Below are 20,023 nucleotides of genomic sequence, written 5' to 3' on the forward strand. Positions count from 1 at the left end.
GTGCCAACTAGGGAAGAAAGCAATGGAAATAAAACTAACAAATACGTTAAGAGGAAAGGAAAGAAAGAAAAAAAAGAAAATATAGATATGCAAAGATAAATAGAGGTAAATAAAGAATTATATACATTAAAGATTAACTACAAGGGGGAAAGAACTGTAGGTAAAGCAAAGGAATAAATGTAGAAAAAATAATAATAGGTTTAAAAATTAAAATTAAAAAAAGAGAAAAAAAATAAAAGGGGAAAATCCACAGAACTGCAAAAGCCCAACATAGAGGCAGAGGTTTATAACAACAATAAAAATGTGACCAAGAAAAAAAAAAGAAAGCTCAAAAGCTTAATTGGATTTCATAGTGCCAATAAAATCGACAACTACAACAGAGGGGGAGAAAAAGGGATAAAAAAAGAAAAAAATTCAAAAGAATCTACAGAACAAGCCAAAACATAAGAATAATAAATGTTTTTCTTGAGTCTCTGCTGTCACATTCCTTTCCCTCTCTGGGAGTCACAGTCTACCTCACCTCCCTAGGATGCCTTCCAACTCTGTGCTGATCTCTGGACCTGCTGTGGGGGCAGCTCAGATTTTAATCTGATCCTTCTCCTGTGTGTTCTTGCCTCTAATGTCCACAGCTATCAGAACTAGTACATTTTCTTTTGTGGGAGGTCTCAATGTCCAAATTATATATATATATTCCATAGACACAGAGCCTCCCTAGTTGATTGTGTGGATTTAATCTGCAGCTTGTACAGCAGGTGGGAAGGTTTTGGGTCTTCCTCCTTAGCCACACTGCCCCTGGGTTTCAACTGTGGTTTTATTTCCACCTCTGCCTGTGGGTCATCCACTGGGCTTTGCTTCTGAAGCTGCCCTGGAGGACTTGGGTCTGCCCCTGTGAGGGCCAGGTGTGGAGGTGGTGCACCTGCTTGGGTCACAGGGGTTCTGGCAGCACCAGGTACTCAGAGGAGTTGGCAGCTAGGGCAGCAGGAAACACAGTGCTCTAGAAGGGTATGGCAACAAGTAATGGCCAATACACTCCAGTATTTTTGCCTGGAGAACCCCCCTCCCTGACAGAGAAGCCTGGCAGGCCACAGTCTACAGGGTCACAAAGAGTCGACACTACCGAAGCGACCCTGCACGCATAGACGCAAGACTTTTTTGCCTGTGGCAGCTCTGCCCCAGTGAAAGTTGAGTGTGAAGGTGGTGCAGCTGCTTCGTTTGTGGGGACATGGATGGCCTCTGCCACAGGAGTTATGGCCCCATCAGAGTCTTTTTTTGAGCCTCTTGTAGCTGGCAATCAGAAGGCCTCTTTGACCAGTTTCTCCATAGCTCTGCCCATTCAGGCACTTAGAGGGCTCCCTTGTCTGGGGCCCTTCTCTGTTGTTCATCATGTCAGGCACATAGAGGGGCCCCCCTGGCTGGGGTCCTACTCTGTAGTTCAGGGCATCAGACACTTAAAGGAGCACCCTGGGTGACGTCCTGCTCTGCAGTTCAGGCTGGCATTTGATGGCCAGCCTCTCTATTGTTCAGCTGTCAATGCTGGCATGTGGGGAGAGAGAGGCTATGGTGATGGCTCCACCCGCTATGTGTGACTCAGCAGTTATCGCCTTGCTTCCACGCCTGCCTGGCTTTCCTCCATGGGCATTTCCCACCACAATCTCCTCCCTCACATCCCTTTGATCTGTCTCTCTGCAGTCAACAGCAGCCCTCTCCCTGGGATTGCTCCACAATCCCTAAACTCCAGCTCCCAGCCACCAGCCACTGTGCCTTCCAGCAGACCTGCATCTCTGTCCAGGGTATGTATGGCCGTGGCAAGGACTATCTGATTCTCATCCCATTTAGGCTGCCACAGATCAGCTGTTTCACTCTAAGCCTTAAATGTTCCTCCTCTGACCTAGACAATTGCCCCAGTGTGGGGATCGGACCCCTGCTTCGGTTCCCCCACTGGTGGAGGGCAGGTCCAGTCCTACTAACACTACTGTTTTTCCCCCTAGTTCCTTCATGCTACCAAGTTTTGCCTGGTTCTGTATATTCTTTTCCCCTGGTCAGGTACTCCTGTCTGCTCTCAGTTGGTGTTCTGCATGCACTTCTGTGTCTGAAGGTGTATTCCTGATGTATCCGTGGAGAGAGATGTACTCCATGTCCACCTACTCCTCTGCCATCTTGTTCTCTCCAAATGTGTTATTTGTCATACTTGAGTAATATTCTATTGTGTATGTGTACCACATCTTCTTTATACATTCATCTGTCGATGGACATCTAAGTTGCTTCCATGTCCTAGCTATTGTAAACAGTGCTGCAAAGAACACTGGGGGTGCATGCATCCTTTTCAATTATGGTTTCCTCATAATTGGTATATGCTCATAACTGGTATATGCCCAGTAGTGGGATTGCTGGGTTGTATGATGGTTTTATTCCCAGTTTTTTAAGGAATCTCCATACTTTCTTCATAGTAGCTATATCAACTTGCATTCCCATGAAGAGTGAAGAGGGTTTCCTTTTCTCTACACCCTCTCCAGCATTTACTGTTTGTAGACTTTTTAATGAGAGTCATTCTGACTAGTGTGAGATGATACTTCATTATAGTTTTGATTTGCATTTCTCTAATAATGAGTGATGTCTAACATCTTTTCATGTGTTTGTTAGCCATCTGTATGTCTTCTTTGGTGAAATGTCTGTTTAGGTTTTTTCCCCACTTTTTGATTGGTTTGTTTGCTTTTCTGGTATTGAGCCACATGAGCTGCTAGTATATTTTGGAAATTAATCCTTTGTCAATAGTTTCATTTGCTATTATTTTCTCCCATTCTGAGGGTTGTCTTTTTCACCTTGTTTATAGTTTCCTTCGTTGTGCAAAAGTTTTTAAGTTTAATTAGGTCCCATTTGTTCATTTCTGTTTTTATTCCCATTTCTCTAGGTCAGTCATAGAGGATCCTGCTGTGATTTATATCAAAGAGTGTTCTACCTATGTTTTCCTCTGAGAGTTTTACGGTTTCTGGTCTTTAATCCATTTTGAGTTTATTTTTGTGTATGGTGTTAGGAAGTGCTCTAATTTCATTATCTTACATGTAGCTGAACAACTTTCCCACCACCACTTACTGAAGAGACTGTCTTTTCTCCACTGTATATTTTTGCCTCATTTGTCAAAGAGAAGGTGCCCATAGATGCATAGATTTATCTCTAGGCTTTCTATCTTGTTCCATTGATCTATATTTCTATTTTTGTTCTCACTACATTTTTAAAAATGAAAAACATGAGCAATAACCAGTACTAAAGCCTAACAGAGGAAGAGATACAACAAAATTAAAATAAGCATAGAAACATTTCCTCCATGAAGTAGGAGACAAGAGCTTAAGCAGATTGCTAGAAAAACAAGGGTTTAGAATGGAGCAAATGGCTTCATAAGAGTAATACACTTTCAAATTGTATAAACCTGGGTATATGTGTTTGTGTGCATGCACATACTCATGCTCAAAATCCAAGAGAGCTGTCAGAGACAAGATGAATCCTTTATAGAACTTCTGGATCCTCTGCTTCTTAATTAGTAGAGCAATTTATGGCCAGGAGCTTTCTAAACTCCTGTGCCTCAACCAGATTCTCTTGGAAACAGCCATGTCAGTAACCACTCAGTCCCAGGACCAGTGGCCCTTCTAGCTAATGCTACCTCTCCCATGGGCAGTGGACAGCTTCTGACTCTGGAGCGTCTTCTCACCATTCTTCCCCAGGGCCCACCTGGCATAAGATCCCAGGACTCTGATGAAAGAGGAAATACAAGTCACACATCCCAGGACTCTGATGAAAGGAAATACAAGTCACACAAACTATCCAGGAGCTCTCCCTGGGACTGAGGGAGTACAAGGAGAAAACAGGAGAAAAACCTAAGTCTTAAGAGAGCCCTCTCCAAAGAGACCCACACCTGAACACTTTGGTCTTAACCACTGCCTGTCTCTACCTGTTTCTGGCCATATTATTGGCTGGGAAACAAAGTTCACCTTTCCTGGGACCTGACTGAAGCCTCTCATTTCAAACTGCTGGAGTCAAGTCTTCCAGCAACAGTGTCCTGTGGCAAGCAGCCTGGCTGGAAATTTGAAAGACGCAGCAAACCCTGAGCAGTCGTGCTTAGTAAGGCAGGTGAGAGACTTAAAGGTGCGTAGTTAAATGTAACTAGTGAGAGCTGTACAGGTATCTGGTCCAAATCCCTCCTGTTTCCACAGAAGGAAATTAGATCCAGATTAGGGAAGTATCTTTCTCAAAGTCAGACACTGCTACCTCCATTCAGGTAATGGCTGAGCTGGAAGATTGAGCCTTCTGCCCTTTGTCCATTTGGAGTCTTCCTATTTGTTCCTTTATGTATCAAGTTCTGGGACCCCTCCCTCCCCTGGAATTTAGGCCTTTATTTTAAATGGGAATGTTTTTACTGGCTGAAAACCAGATGAAGAGTAAGGAGGAGATTTCCTGGAGGACTGAAAATGAGAAGGGCGGAGAATATAGTGAGAAAGACAACTAATAAAGTTGTCTTTCTCACTATATTCTCCGCCCTTCTCTTATTCTGGCCAAGGAATCCCTAGGTTGCAGGGTTTTCGAAAGTTTGTACTAATGGGATGCTTTGCGTTGATGAAATCCTACCACCAAAATCCTACCATCAAGTATGATTAAATAGATGAATGGAGAGATGGGGTAATTGAGATGGATGTGAGAACCCCAAACACCCTATTAACTCCTCAGCCTCTTGATACTTAGGGTGTCTCCCTAAAGCACTATGGCAAACTGTTTTCACAGTTTGAAAACAGTTCCCTGAAGTATTCTGAGATCCTGGGCCTGGAATATTTTAAAATAGCACTGGGTTCAGTCCCATATACCCAAGTAGGACTTGGGACATGTACTGAGTAGTATCAAACTACTGAGATGCCCAATGGTAATGGGGAAGAAACGACAAAACAATTCACACTTTAGAGGTTCAGCTTCCTTTGCTCAGGAGCTTTCTCTCACTGCAATTCAGTATTTCTCTCTGAAGAAAACAGAGCTAAGCTGAGAGTTTCCTGAAAGTCTCCAAATCTTTTCTTTATATATATATATATATAAATGTTTATATATATATATAAAGAAATGTTCAGTGGAAAAATAATTTTACAACATTAGAGAAACTGTTCAAAAGAAATGAATGCCCATAAGCCTACTAACCAATAGAGAAATCACTTCTATTTTTCAATATTCTGTGTCAATCTTTGTTCATACACACATTTGATGTTTTTGTGTAGTGTGTCATGGGCTAGACAGTTTGCAAAAGCATGTTTCATTTGCCCAATTTCATAAATGAAAAAGGGAAGGTTTCAAGAAACTAAGTAACTTTTCTCAGATGATACCATTAGAATGTTTGAGCCAAGACTCAAACTAAGGTTAGTACTCTAAAACTAGCACTCTTTCCACTTAGCTGCTGTCACAGAACTGTAGGGAGCACTATATCAGAGCCAAGGAATACCTAGACATAATTTAGGTGAACTCCCTACTAATGAAGTTGTTCATGACCCCAAAACCACACAAAACTCATCTTAACTATCAGTTTAAAACCAGTAAGTGTGGTACATGAGGATGCATGCAAGACTAATTGAAACATCTGGGCTAATCCCAACCTTGACTTCACTTTGCTATGAGGCCTTAGGCATTGCATTCACCTCATTTATAAAATGAAGGGGTTAAAAGCCATTATGACAACATCCTAGCATACTGTGAGTCTATGATCTCACTATTCTAAGAGGGAATCACTTTCCCATAGTCCTCTCAGCCCTTAACCATGGAGGGTTTTCTGGGCTATGCCCCTTGTTTTGAAACCAGAACCTGATTTTCCTATGCATGATACACTGTTATTATTAAATGCACATGAGTTATCATTATTATTATTACTAAGAGTGACAAAGTAGGCTGAAGGATTAAAGATCATGACAAGATAATGCTAGCAATTAGAAAACAAGGTCAAGTAAGAATATAGCATCTGAGAAGACACTCCCTTATCCTGAGTTTCCTATTTTAGTCTATAGGTAAGAAGGTATACAACTAAAGCGGCTTAGCACACAGCACAGAAAGAGATATACTCTCTTTGAGCAGAAGTCTCTTGTTCATGGAAAATGACTCAGATTAATGTCTCACAAATGTAGAACCATTCATTTCTTTTGAGGGACAGAATCTCTAAGCAACCAAGAAAAATGTCAGTATTATTACGGAGTTTGTCCTTCTGGGATTGTCCAGTGACCCCCAGATCCAGACCGTGCTCTTTGTGCTGTTCCTGGGGATTTACCTGCTGACATTAGTGGGGAACACAGTGATGATCCTGATCATCAAGGTTGATGCTCGGCTCCACACACCCATGTATTTCTTCCTCGGACACCTGTCTTTTCTGGATCTCAGTTTCTCCTCAGTCACTGTGCCCAAAATGCTACAGAACTTCTTGTCTCAGAAGAAAAGTATCTCAGTGTGGGGCTGCATCACTCAGAGTTTCTTTTTCACTCTCTCAGGGGGGACAGAAGCCTGTCTTCTCTCTGCCATGGCCTACGACCGCTATGCTGCTATCTGCCACCCTCTGCTCTACACTGTGGTCATAAACAGACCTCTGCACTGGGATTGTGAGCATAGCTTGGGCAGTGGGATTTTCTATTTCCTTGATGAATAGCCTCTTTGTTCACAAGTTACATTTTTGTGGTTCCAACACCATCCCCCATTTCAGTTGTGAGCTACCTCCACTCTTCCCTCTGTCTTGTACTGACCCCACTGTCAATGAGATTCTTCTAGCTGTGTCATGCACATCTTTAGGGCTGCTGACACTTCCCCCAATCCTCTTTTCTTACTCAAGAATGATTTCTGCCATACTGAGTATCCGCTCTGCTGAGGGCCAAGGCAAGGCCTTTTCCACCTGTTCCTCCCACCTCACTGTGGTGCTCCTGTTCTACGGGACGGCTCTGTTCAGGTACATCAGCCCTGACTCAGGCTCAGTGTTGGAGCGAGTGGTCTCCATTCAGTATAGTGTGATCACTTCCTTGCTGAACCCCCTTATCTACAGCTTCAAGAACCAGGAGGTAAAAACAGCTCTACAGCGACTGCTGAGGCAACAGAAGTGTGCCAGCAGGTAAGAGAAAGCTGTGTGCTTCTGCTCAGGAAAGAGAAAATGTATCTCTAAAGGAGAAAGATGTTTATAGGCACAGAGCACTTGGGGAAATTGAATTTCAATTATATTTAACTATTTGTTTGGATTTTGAAGTAAATAAGCTGCCCCCAAAAAACAAGAGGAGGAGGTTGGGGGAAAAAGAGCTTGATGTGCAGGTTCCTATCCAGGAGCCTTTTGCAAAATAACCATAGAGAGACCTTCACAGCTCTCTCATAGCTTCCCTCATACAAGGGGCTTCCATCATAGCTCAATTGGTAAAGAATCCATCTGCAATGCAGGAGACCCTGGTTCAATTCCTGGGTCGGGAAGATCTGCTGGAGAAGGGATAGGCTACCAACTCTAGTATTCTTGGACTTCCCCTGTGGCTCAGCTGGTAAAAGAACCTGCCTGCAATGAAGGAGACCTGGGTTTGATCCCTGGGCTGGGAAGATCCCCTAGAGAAGGGAAAGGCTACCCACTCGAGTATTCTGGCCTGGAGAATTCCATGAACTGTATAGTCCATGGGGTCACAGAGTCGGACACAACTGAGCAACTTTCACTTCACACACATGTTCACAGAGAGAGATCTAGGCTCTGTGTGAGGAAATAGCAGGGCTTGCTGACATACATAAAGTATATTGAAGCAGAACAGGGTCTCTGGCCAAAATGTCAACTTTTTCTTGGCATTTTAACAAAGGCACACAATAAAGAAAGGCGCCTACAACAAAGAAGAAATCAGGTATAAATAATACTCCAGAATGAAAATAGTCAGAGCCATCCATTCATAAGACCTGGTGGTATTCTCTGGCATCAAAAGGCCAGTGAACCTGCATAGGCTGATGGTGTTGGTTAATTTTACATGTCAACTTGACTGGATTAAGGGATGCCCAGATAGCTGGCAAAACATTATTTCTGGGTGTGTCTATGACAGTGTTTCCAGAAGAGATGAGCATTGAATCCATAGACCTAGCAAAGAAGACTGCCTGGGTATCACAATGTGCCTGGGTATCATCCAACTGCTAAGGGCTAAAGTGGAACAAAACAGGGTGAGTTTGCTTTCTCTGCCCTTAGATAGTGATGCTTCCGGTTCTTGGACCTTCAGACTAAAGGTGGGACTTCTCTCACTAGCTCCCCTGGTTTCTAAACCTTCAGTTTTGACTAGAATTACAACACTGTCTTTCCTAAGCCTCTGTTTCGCAGGTGGCATTATCTCAGCTTCCATAATTGTGTGAGCCAATGTCTCACAATAAATCTCTTCTACATATCTATGTATTTATATACATAGTCTATCAGTTCTGTTTTTTAGAATCATGACCAATATGGCAGGAAAAGGTGAAAAAATTCAATTATTCTCATATTAGAAATCCGTGTATCATGCCTGTCTTATTTTTCCTAAGCTCTCTTGCCGAGATCTTACATTTATAAAATATAGCATGTGCATTTGATCCAGGTACATATTGTATAACAGTATATGGAGTAGGTGGTAGGCATGAATAATTATAGAACTAAAATTAAAAGGTCAATAAGGTACCCCTTTGCATCTATGTAATTAATAAACAAATACATAATAGCAGCCTATTGAGAAACACTAACGAACACCTAAATAGAAAGTAATATATCATGTTTACAAATGTTAGATGATTTTTAAAATGTCAGTTGTTCCCAAATCATTTATATATTGAGTATGTTGCTGTTGTTTTAGTTGCTACGTCATGTTCAACTCTTTTGTAACCCCATGGACTGTAGCCTGCCATGCTCCTCTGTCCATAGGATTTTTCAGGCAAGAATACTAGAGTGGGGTTGCCATTTCCTTCTCCAGGGGATCTTCCTGACCCAGGAATCAAACCCACATCTCCTGCATTGGCAGGCGGATTTTTACCACTGAGCCACCAGAGAAGCCCATATTTTTAGTATAATTTCAATTTAAATTCCAGAACAATTTTTTATTAATTTGAAAAGTTGATTCCAAAATTTATGCAAAGGTAAACAACTCAATAAAGGCCAAGTTAAGAAGAATAAGACATCAAGATTTATTATAAAACTATGTAATTAAGACTTTATATTACTAACAAATAGACAAATACACTAATGGAAAAGAGAACTCAGAAATGGAGCCCAAACTCAGAAGTAAACCCTGAGATGGCAAGGTAAATCAACTCACTGAAGGTGTACTTTTCAATCAATACTGCTGGGATGATTAGCTCTTCATGTAGAAAATTAATAAAATTTTATCCTCACCCAATATAAGCAAAAAACAGTTCCAGTCAAAGTATTAAATGTGAAAGGCAAAGCTAAAAATCTTTTATAACATAATATAGGACAATATATTCATGGCAGAGGAGGATTTTTAAAAACCAGATATGAAAAGTACTATAACCTCAGATATGCAGATGACACCACCCTTATGGCAGAAAGCAAAGGAGAACTAAAGAGCCTCTTGATGAAAGTGAAAGAGGAGAGTGAGAAAGTTGGCTTAAAACTCAACATTCAGAAAACTAAGATCATGGCATCTGGTCCCATCACTTCATGGCAAATAGATGGAGAAACAGTGGAAACAGTGACAGACTATATTTCGGGGCTCCAAAATCACTGTAGATGGTGACGACAGCCATGAAATTAAAAGATGCTTGCTCCTTGGAAGAAAAGTTATGACCAATCTAGACAGCATATTAAAAAGCAGAGACATTACTTTGCAAACAAAGGTCCGTCTAGTCAAAGCTATGGTTTTTCCAGTAGTCATGTATGGATATGAGAGTTGGACTATAAAGAAAGCTGAGCACTGAAGAAGTGATGCTTTTGAACTGTGGTATTGGAGAAGATTCTTGAGAGTCCCTTGGACAGCAAGGAGATCCAACCAGTCCATCCTAAAGGAAATCAGTCCTGAATCGTCATTGGAAGGACTGATACTGAAGCTGAAACTCCAATATTTCGGTCATCTGATGCGAAGAATTGACTCATTTGAAAAGACCCTGATGCTGGGAAAGACTGAAGGCAGGAGGAGAAGGAGACAACAGAGGATGAGATGGGTGGATGGCATCACCAACTCAATGGACATGAGTTTGAGTAAACTCCGGCAGTTGGCGATGGACAAGGAGGCCTGGCATGCTGCTGTCCATGGGGTCGCAAAGAGTTGGACACGACTGAGCAACTGAACTGAACTGAACTACCAAAACATGTTGATAAATGGAATTATATTAAGATTAGGAACTTTGACTTATCAAAAAGAACCTCATTAAGAATGAAAAGATCACCATTAAAAAGAATACATTTGAATCAGTTCTAACGAGGTGGATGAAACTGGAGCCTACTATACAGAGTGAAGTAAGCCAGAAAGAAAAACACCAATACAGTATACTAATGCATATATATGGAATTTAGAAAGATGGTAACGACAACCCTGTATGCAAGAGAGCAAAAGAGACACAGATGTATAGAACAGTCTTTTGGGACTGTGGGAGAGGGAGAGGGTGGGATGATTTGGGAGAATGGCATTGAAACATGTATAATATCATATATGAAATGAGTCGCCAGTCCAGGTTCAATGCAGGATACTGGATGCTTGGGGCTGGTGCACTGGGATGACCCAGAGGGATGGTATGGGTAGGGAGGAGGGAGGAGGGTTCAGGATGGGGAACACGTGTATACCTGTGGCAGATTCATGTTGATATATGGCAAAACCAATACAGTATTGTAAAGTTAAAAAATAAAATAAAAAATTTAAAAAAGAATGAAAAGATTAGTAAAAAATATATGCCACACACATGAGCAGCAAAATCCTAGTATCCATTATAAAAAAAGAAATCATTCAGATAGGAAAATCAACAATGGTCTGGAACAGGACCTTGACAAAAGAGGAAATCCAAATCTCTTAGATCCTCATCCTTAATAGGAATCATGCAAATGAAAACCACAGTGAAAAGTACCATTAGGCAGATGACAAAATGCAAAAATTAAGAAGCCCAATAAAACGAGGTATTGGCAATAATGTAGAACAATGAAAATTCTCATTTGGGAAAAAGTTTTTTGTTAACCATTATGTGGTAAAGTTAATTCAGCCCCAAATTCCACTATTATGGATTTATCTAGAGAAACTCTTATTCATTGCACCAATATAAATGTACAAAAATGTTCATGGTAGCAGTGCTTGTAATAACCAAAAACAGGAAATAACCCATACCATAATACCATAATCAAACTCGCTCAGTTGTGTCCGACTCTATGCAACCCATGGGTCTCCTGCATTGCAGGTGGATTCTTTCCTGGCTGAGCCACCAGGGAAGCCTGAATGGCCATCTACAATAGAAATTAAAAGACAATTTTTGAATTGGTTTCCCAGGTGGTGCAGTGGTAAAGAATCTGCCTGCCAATGCAGGAGATGCCAGAGATGCAGGTTTGATCCCTGCATTGGGAAGATCCCCTAATCTTCCCAATGGAAATGGGAAATGGCAACGCACTCCAGTATTCTTTCCTGGAAAATTCCATGGGCAGAGAAGCCTGGCGGGTTTCAGTCCATAAAGCTGCAAAAGTCAGACACTACTGAGCAGACGTGCATATGTATGTATATGTGAAGTGAATACAACCAAAGAAAATGAATAAACATTTCCACACCAAGTAGCATGGATCAACCTTAGATATAATATTGTACAAAATGTTACATAAAACTATTTCATTCATATAAAGTTCAAATAAAGGCAAACAAGACTATAATATTTAGGGATGCATGTATAAATGGTAAAACTATAAAGAAAGTAAGGAAATCAGTAAGAATGTTAGGGCAACCTGTGTTAGTACTAAGAGGAGAAGGGACAGGGTTCCTGTAGCAGAATGATGTACATTCCCAGTGCTGGTAATGTACTATTTCTTAACCTTTAAATTTTTTCTTATACAGTGATCACATAGATCTTTGCTTTATTAAGTAATTGTTAAGTTATACACAAATGTAACATGGAATTTTTAGTAAACATGGTAATTTTAATTTCTTGGATAAACTATAAATAGTGAAATACTGAAGTGATTTCTATTAAAACCAGAAACTGAGCTGACATGCCTGTTTTCTCTATGGTTTCCTTACATTGTTTTGAAACTTATAACTATGATAATAAGACATGAAGAAGAAATACTTAAAATAATTATAAAATACAAAATTACTTATTTTGTATGCAGATGATATGATTAATTCTTAGACTCAATAGGCTGAGGTGAAGGGAAGAATGAGAATTAATAAGAGAGATTAAGTTGACAACACAAAAAATAAATACAAAAAAATTTTATTACTATCCTATCAAAAACCAATTTGAACTGAAAATGGAAAAAAATCCATTCACATTATCAACAAAATAATAAAATAACCAGTAATAAATTTAACCAAAAAATACAGAATTTATATGACTAAAACTATATTTAGTCATAAAACAAGATCTGAATAAAAATTTCTTTTAAAAAAAGTTTGTAGAATTACTATCCTTTTGTTTAAGTTTGATCAGATTCACCAGTAAAACCATCTAGACCTTGAGTTTCCTTCTGATTATGGTTACAAATTCAATAGTTGATAGTGCTACTGTGGTTTTCTATATATTCTTGTAATTTGTTAATCTGTGTCTTTCAAAGAATTTCTCCATTTAAATTGTCAAATGCGTTGGCATAAAATCATTCATAACTTCCTCATATTGGCTTTTAAGTCTATGAAGGATCTGTAGTGATACACTCTCTTATTCATGATCCTTATAACTTATTCATTGGAAAAGACCCTGATGCTGGGAAAGATTGAAGGCAGGAGGAGAAGGGGACGACAGAGGATGAGATGGTTGGATGGCATCACCAATTCAACAGACATGAGTTTCAGCAAGCTTCAGGAGTTGGTGATAGACAGGGAAGCCTGGCGTGCTGCAGTCCATGGGGTTGCAAAGAGTTGGACACGTCTGAGTGACTGAACTGAAATGATACATAGAAACACTCAAACTTAAAAATCTTTTATTCCAAAGATGCAAGGATGTGTAATATTCACAAACAGTGTTACACACCCCATTAACAAACAAAGGATAAAAATCACATGATCATCACAACTGACACAGTAAAAGCATTTGACAAAACTCAACATCACTCATGATAAAAAAAAAGTCTATACCCTCAAGAAAGTTGGTATAGAGGAAACATACCTCAACATGATAAGTCCATCTATGACAAAACCAAAGCTAACATCATACTCAACAGTGAAAAGCTGAAAGTTTTTCCTCTAAAATCAGGAAAAAGACAAGGATGCCATTCTCACAATTTCTATTTAATATAGAATTGGAAACCCTAGCCAGAGTAATCAGACAAGAAAAAGAAATAAATGGCACCCAAATTAGAAGGGAAGAAATAAAATTATAACTATATACAGATGACATGATGCTAAATATAGAAAACCTTAAAGTCTCTACCAAATTTAGAATAAGTGAATTTAGTAAATTTGTAGGATATAAAATTGATATACAGGAATCCATTGCTTCTCTATATACTAATAAAGAACTATTAAAAAGAGAAAGCAACAAAACAATCCCATTCAAAATCGCATCAAAAAGAAAAAAATATCTAGGGATAAACTTAACCAAGGAGATAAAAGACCTGTACTCTGAAAAATATAAGACATTAATGAAGGAAAGTGATGATAATACAAATAAATGGAAAGATATCCCATGTTCATGAATTACAATTAGAAAAAAGTGATATTGTTAAAATAGCTATATTACCCAAAACAATCTACAGATTTAATACAATCCCTACCAAAATACTCATGCCATATTCCACAGAACTAGAGCAATCCTAAAATTTATAGGAAACTGCAGAAGACTTCAAACAGTCAAAGCAATCTTAAGCAAGAATAACAAAACTGAGGTATCACATTCCCTGACTTTAGACTATACTATAAAGCTACAGTAATCAAACAGTATGGTACAAGCACATGCACAGACACATAGATCAATGGAATAGAACAGAAAGCCCAAAAATAAACCTATGCATTTATGATCAATCAATCTATAACAAAGGTGGAAAAAATGGGGAAAAGATACTCTCTTCAATAACTGGTGCTGGGGAAACTATACAGCTACATGTAAGAGACTAAAATTAGGACATTTTATCATACTACATACAAAAATAAATGCAAAATGGATAAAAGACCTAAATGTAAGACCAGAAACCATAAACGTCTTAGAGGAAAACATAGACAATACACTCTCTGACATAAATCTTAGGAATATTTTTTTGGATCTGTTGCCTTAGGCAAGAAAAGCAAAAGCAAAAATAAACAAATGAAGTCTGATTAAACTTAGAAGATTTTGCACAGCAAAGGAAACCATTGACAAAAGAACAACCTACTAAATGGGAGGGCTTCCCCGTGACTCAGCAGTAAAGAATCTGCCTGCAATACAGGAGACACAGTAGACACGGGTTTGACCCCTGGGAATATCTCCTGAAGGGCGGCTTGGCAATCCTCTCCAGTACTCTTGCCAGGAAAGTCCCATGGACAGAGGAGCCTGGCAGGCTACTGTCCATGCAGTCAGAAAGAGTCAGATACAACTGAAGCAACTGAGCACTGAATGGGAGAAAATATTTACACTGGTATGACTGATAAGGGGTAATATCAAAAACAAATAAAGAGTTCATACCACTTAATATCAAAAAACAACCTAATTAAAAATAGGCAGATTGCCTAAATAAATATTTTTCTGAAGAAGATATACAGATGGCCAATGGGCACATGAAAAGATGCTCAACATCACTAATAATCAGCAAAGTGCAAATTATAAGTATGAGGAGTTACTACCTCACATCTGTCAGAATGACTACCCTGAAAAAGATAACAAATAATAAATGTTGGTGAAAATGTGGAGAAAGGGAGCCCTAGTACACTGCCGGAGAAGGCAATGGCAACCCACTCCAGTACTCTTGCCTGGAAAATCCCATAGACGGAGGGGCCTGGTGGGCTGCAGTCCATGGGGTCGCTAGGAGTCGAACACGACTGAGCAACTTCACTTTCACTTTTCACTTTCATACATTGGAGAAGGAAATGGCAACCCACTCCAGTGTTCTTGCCTGGAGAATCCCAGGGACGGGGGAGCCTGGTGGGCTGCCGTCTCTGGGGTCGCAGAGTCGGACACGACTGAAGCAACTTAGCAGCAGCAGCAGCAGCAGTACACTGCTGGTCAAAATACACATTGGTACAGTCACTGTGGAAACAGTATTAAGTTTTCTCAAAAATTAAAAATAGAATGATCCAGCAATTCCAATCCTGGTTACATATCCAGAGAAAATGAAAAAAAAAAAAAAACACTAACCTGAAAAGACATTTGCACCCCCAATGTTCACAGCAGCATTATTCACAATAGCCATCTAAGAAGAATCTGACATTCACAGAAGCAATCTAAGTGTTCATCAAAAGATGAATGGACAAATAAACTGTCCATTCATGTGTCCAAACTGTTCAAATAAACTGTTCATCATGAACAGACAAATAAACTGTTACACACACACACGTGCGCACGGCATATTATTCAGCCATAAAAAAGAATTTACCATTTCTAACAACATAGGTGAACTTGAAGAGTATTATGAAAGGTGACATAAGTCAGAGAAAGACAAATACTGTATTTTTCACTTATATGTGGAATCTTAAAAACAAGACAAATAAATGCATATAACAAAACAGAAACATACTCAGACACAGAGAACAAACTATTTTTACCAGTGGTGAGAGCAGTGAGAGGAGAGACATGATGGGGAATGGGATTAAGAGGTATGAACTAGTAGGTATAAAATAAATAAGCAATATGGACACAGTACAGCACAGGGAATATAACCAATATATTATAATTACTTTAAATGGGGTTTAATCTATAAAAATATGCAGTCATTGTTGTATACCTGAAACTAATATAATATCATAAATCAACTAGTCTTCAATGAAAAAAGCAACAGAGAACTAAATTAAGATACCATACTATGTCAACGAGTAATCTGTTTAGAATTAAGTTTTTGTACTATAAAATAATGACAATTTGAGATTACACCACTTTGCAGTTGTCTGAGTACAACATGATATGTCACAGTGCTGGGATTCCCTGGCAGTCCAGCGGTTAGGACTCCACAAGCATTTCCTACAGTTCCAGCTTACTGTTACCTGTCCCTGGGTAAAATTCCTGTGTGACCCTGTGTGACAGCCTTCTCTGGTCTATAGCTGCAAGTAACAAAGAGTTCTGCCTTTCACCTGTCTGTCTCTGAGTTGTGTCCTACCACCAAAAAATTTTTTAAATCTTATAAAAACATCTAGTCTTACCCTGATTGCAACACCAGCTGTCACTAACTGACAGCTGCTGGCACTTGGTTCACTATTTACACTGACTACAAATTATTTCTGCCAGGTAACATCAATTGCCAACATCTTGCTTACAAGTGTTTTAAAAATTTTACACCATGTGCCTGTATTATTATTTAATTTAGTCTTCATAACAGCTTTTAAGGAAAAGAAGAATGAATGACATTATACCAAGTTGATTGATCTGACACCTAGAGGCAAAGCCAGAACTAAAAACAAATCTTTTGCTTCTTAGTTTAGTGCTATTTCCAGCACAACTCTGTGCCCACTATTCAATTTAGCACTGTCTTTAGTATTAAAATTTTCCCATTTAAAGAGTACACAAGAGGGACTTAACTGGCTGTCCAGTGGTTAAGACTACATCTTCCAATGCAGAGGGTGTGGATTCCATCCTGGTTGGGAAGCTAAGATCCCACAAGCCTCGTGGCCAAAAAAAAAAAAAAAAAAACATAAAACAAAAGCACTATTGCAACAAACTCAATAAAGACTTTAAGAAATGATGTTGTTCTGTCGCTAAGTCATGTCTGACTCTGCGACCCCATGGACTGCAGCACACCAGACTTTAAAAATGGTCCACATCAAAAACTTAAAAAAAATAAAATCAACAACAACAAAAAAGAGTACACAAGAAACTGTTACCTCCTTATAAGGCTACTCCTTCCCTCCCCTCAATATCAGGGAAAGTAAGATTTAAGGTTAAGCCACAGAACTCCTTAATCCTTCACACCACCACCACTATTGCCAAGCATGATTTAAGAGACCTTGGAGCTCTGGCACTTTTGGAAAGACAGCTCCTCTGGCCTTAACTCTGTTCACAACACGATTGAAAGAGAGTATACAAGTGCAGCACACTTCTAGTGAGACTTTCATTCTATCACAAACACTTCGTCTACTGATCCCAAGCTAACCCTTAAACCTCACCTCACCACTGACAAGATGACTATCATGAGAACTAACTATACACCTCCCCCTGAGAGTACTAATCCATCATGTCCTATATCTCTGCTTACAACACTGGCCACAAAAATACTTGGCCTCCAGATCACCCCTCACCATAGAGATTCTTACCCTATTACTGTCTTCTACATTGCCTAATTTGAATCAGACTCTAACCCTCAAAACAACTTCTAACTTCTTCCACTGTGATCTCTGGAATTCAGGACCCATCATCAGTAAAGTCCCATTGCTGTAGATTGAATGTTTGTGTCCTCCCAAAATTCATATATAGGAACCTAATCCCCAGTTTGATGGTACCTGGATGTGGGGCCTTCAAGGAAACGATTAGGTCTTTTGGGCAGACCCCTCATAAATGAGATTAATGCCTTTATAAAAGAGGCCTCAGAGAACTCCCTTACCCCTTCTGTCATGTGAAGACAGAGCAAGAAGACACCAGAAGCAGTTTTCCACCAGAATCTGTCAGTGTCTCAGTCTTAGGCTTCTCACCCTCCAGAACTGTGAAAAATAAATGTTCACTGTTAATAAGCCACCAAGTCTATGGTATTTTGTTACCACAGCCTGAACAGACTAAGATGCTCCTATATCCTTCAACCTCTTTGACAGACGTTTCTTTCACCTCTTTTATCTAGCTGAAACCTGGCTACCTCTTCAGGAAAAAGCATGCTTCTTTTGCAGTCCTCTCAAGGGGACTTTTCTCTGACAATATACATACCAATGCTCTCAAATGGTAAATTGCAACCTATTCATGGTTTATGAAATTAATTTAATGGGTAGGAAATAAAAAAACTTTAAAAATAAATAGAAAAATATCAGCATATACTGCATGTAGTTAAGGTATTGTTCCATGAAAGTAAGCTATTTTTTCAAGTATATAAATGATGACTTTCAAATATGTTTTTTTTTTCAAATACAATATATGAAATTTGAAAGCCACGGCTTTACACTTTATAGGGTTAGAAGTAGAATAAATAGGCCCTTTGCTCATTACTGCCTCAAGTACCACTATCCTCCTTTCTCCCTATGTAATGTCCTGCTCCTTTGAGACGTCAGGCCATTCTGCACATTACCCTTCCTTGTTATTATCACCTACCATAGTCCTGGTCATTCTCCTTCTTTCATTAAAGACTCCCTCAACTAGCTTGCTATCTCACTCTATGTAACTTCATCATCATTCATGGTAGTATCCAAGTGGATGACCCATTTTATGCCCTGGGTTCAACTGTGCAAGCATGATCATTAACATACTGAAACACTGTCATTGCCACTAGTGCCTCCAGGACCCTGCACAGAACTATAAGCTACTTCATTTTAATGGGCCTATGCCCACACTAGTACTGGTAGTTTAATATTTTTATTACTATCCCCACTAATACCCAGCCTCTCCATTCCTTGACTTTCTCTTACCTTAAATAATCTTGTCCACAACCTCAGTCATTCACTTTTACAGTCATACCCTATACCTAGTTATTACCAATAACTGTAGCCCCTATCCCAAGCTGCAGTTAAAGCTCCCACTCTGCCACCTACATCTTCAGCTCCAATCAATTTGTCTACCTCACTCAGACTCAGGAATAAATTATCTTTTATCCCATCTTTGCTCTGTCCCACCCTACTAAAGTCTTCTTTTCACAAATTATACAGCTCCATACCTAGGTCTTATCATTTACTGAATTATTCCTATGTGTTAAATTATCTATTTTGTTGACAGAAAAAAAATCCACAATGTGAGAGTTGTGTGTTAAGTTTTATTTGGAGCAAAATGAGGACTATAGCCTGGGAGAAGCCCTCTCAGATAGCTCTGAGGAACTGCTTTAAAGAGGTAGGGGGGGAAGTCAGTATATACCTGATTTTGCTGAAGGGGGATACATGTATCCAGCATATACTTTGGCAGGTTACTGCTACTCACAGAAAGTTGCTGATAGTCACAAGGAGAGAATGTCCTCATTAATGATATTAGTGCTTACCTAGATATGAGAAGATGCGAGAAACTAGGCTCATAAAACCTTCTTCTGAAAATATCTAACTATCTGAAAGCCTGTTCTGCCAGTTTTTCCCAGAGCACAGACTGCCTCATCCTTGATGTCCACCCTGAAGTCTTTTTAAGATGTGTTGAAGGTCAGTGACAACAGCAGCTAGTGACCTAATCCTTGTAGAGGCAAATGGTGAGTGACAATTTTTAGGTGGCAATTTATTCTTCAGAACAACCCTATGGAGTAGGTATAATGACATTCATTTTATTGATTAGAAAACAGATATATCTATATAAATCTGCCCAGAATTGTAGAAATAAAAAGTGAGGTTCTGCAATTTTAAATATCTGAACTGCTATTTCCTTAAATGTAAACCAGGGATTATTATTGTTGTTGCTCAGTTGTATCTCTTTATGAAGACTAGGGATAAAGATGATTAGTCTATCTCCCTGAGCTATGAAGATCACATGTATACAGAAGTACTTTGTAAATTTTAAAGTGCTCTACAAGTACCAGTTTTAATTATTAACTACTGACTAAGCATAGAAAACTAAGATCATGGCATCTGGTCCCATCACTTCATGGGAAATAGATGGGGAAACAGTGTCAGATTTTATT

At 39.3% G+C, this 20,023-nt stretch overlaps 1 pseudogene; it reads left to right on the forward strand.

Moving 5' to 3' along the window:
- Positions 1-4,896: 4,896 nt before the first annotated feature.
- Positions 4,897-7,159, forward strand: LOC147371717 (olfactory receptor 5BS1-like; annotated as a pseudogene).
- Positions 7,160-20,023: the final 12,864 nt, after the last annotated feature.

The sequence above is a fragment of the Bos grunniens genome, chromosome 5, assembly GCF_055505025.1.
Source record: "Bos grunniens cultivar Pamir isolate PY7600 chromosome 5, Bosgru_T2T1.0, whole genome shotgun sequence".
Lineage (NCBI taxonomy): Eukaryota > Metazoa > Chordata > Mammalia > Artiodactyla > Bovidae > Bos > Bos grunniens.